This window comes from Octodon degus, unplaced genomic scaffold, assembly GCF_000260255.1.
Source record: "Octodon degus isolate 3935 unplaced genomic scaffold, OctDeg1.0 scaffold00166, whole genome shotgun sequence".
NCBI lineage: Eukaryota > Metazoa > Chordata > Mammalia > Rodentia > Octodontidae > Octodon > Octodon degus.
Genome location: NW_004524742.1, coordinates 3,726,894 through 3,728,497, shown reverse-complemented (window position 1 = coordinate 3,728,497; position 1,604 = coordinate 3,726,894). Strand labels below are relative to the sequence as shown.

The following is a 1,604-nucleotide window of genomic DNA, read 5'->3' as shown; positions in this document are numbered from 1 at the left end:
CCTCAAGCTGAGTGAAGATTTTCTTAATATGCCTAAAACATCCTTCAGCAATTTCCATGTCTTCATCATAAGATCTGCCTTTAAAAATGGGCTGAGGAGCATTTGCAAAATATTCATGGAAAGGGAAGAAGGTAGAGATTTCTGTGACATCTGGCAGTGCACTACCTTTATTTTTCACTTTGCTGATATATTCTTCCCAACGAGACATCACCTGCAAAAAAAAAAAAAAAAAAATTGAGATTTACTGCCATCTCATGTTTTAAATGATAAAATTAAAAATAAATATAAGGAAAAAAAGATCTGCAGGTAAATGAAATCTGACACATTACAACCATTTCTCATTCAAGTTATGACAGATTCAACTTTTAAAGATTAATCTTAGGACCTAAGTGGGGGAAAGGAGTTCTTTAAATTTAAAAAAAAACTGGAAAGAACCTCCAGGTCATCTCATATAATTATATCTCAGACATTTGACATTCTCTATGTACATTCAAGACAGTTTATAAATGTAGAGAAGATAAAAGAAAACTCTAGACAAAGAAAATTCTCATTTTTTACATCATTTGCTTCTCTCCAAACATAAACTCAGCTTTTAATCATCTAGCATTGTCAACCCTCCTACACTTTTATATATACTTCTTCAAATTGCTTTACAACATTTATGAAGATATTCTGGCTAAGTATGTACCTATTTGAGAGGCTGCCTTATAACTTCAGCATATAGTTTAATTATGAGTTTGACAATGTTAGCTGTACCTGTACCAACCAGTTTCTGATTAACATCAATTTTTTAAATTTACCCAATTTTTTTCTGTTATAATTTCAGTGTTTTCCAAAGTATAGTCCTTAGACAGGCAGAATATGTGAGGAGCTAAATAACAATGTAAATCTTGCTCACACTCATTTTGAATGCAGCTCTGAGGATGGGCTTGGGAATCTGACCTAGTGAAAAGTTTTCCAAGTGATGATTCTTGTATGTTGAAAACTGCTGTTGTATACTGTGAAGCTTCAAGTTCTGTTTTTTTTCAAATTTATTACAAAAATATCCACAATCTATAGATCGTATCTCCTACTTTTCAAAGCAGCTTCTACAGAGAGAGGACTCTTTTCTGTCAAACAGGTATATAAGCAAAATCTCTATGCCATTATGCAAAGTTCTGAACAGCTAAGACTGATGCGAACAACTTTGCAAGGCAATGTGTGTCACCTCACTTCTCAGGAAGTCTTGCAATCTGCTGGTTTTGATACATTCAACTGGTTTATGTATCTGCTTAGTTATAAAGAGCATAGGCTCCCAATGGTATGGGCTATATCTAAAATGCACAAATAACATTAGTATAATGTGAACTGTTTAAAAAATCTTTGATATCTTAACCCATTAAAATTATTAGTCATACAACTATTAAAAGTCTACAATTTTACTCTACTTTTTATTTCTCATTGACCTTCATACCTCAGAAATTAACCTTAACAAAAGCAAAATGTGCACTTTTAAATCAACAGAAATTTTTACATTTTTGTTTTTTAAGATTTTATACAGGGGCTGGTGAGATGGCTCAGTGGTCTAAAGCACCTATTTAGAACAAGCTTAGCAAAGCACAGGG

The 1,604-nt window shown here is 32.7% G+C and overlaps 1 protein-coding gene across 1 annotated transcript in view; it reads right to left on the bottom strand.

Moving 5' to 3' along the window:
• Aqr (aquarius intron-binding spliceosomal factor) overlaps positions 1-1,604 on the bottom strand; it is a 124,484-nt gene that overhangs the window by 10,611 nt on the left and 112,269 nt on the right. The window lies entirely within an intron of this gene.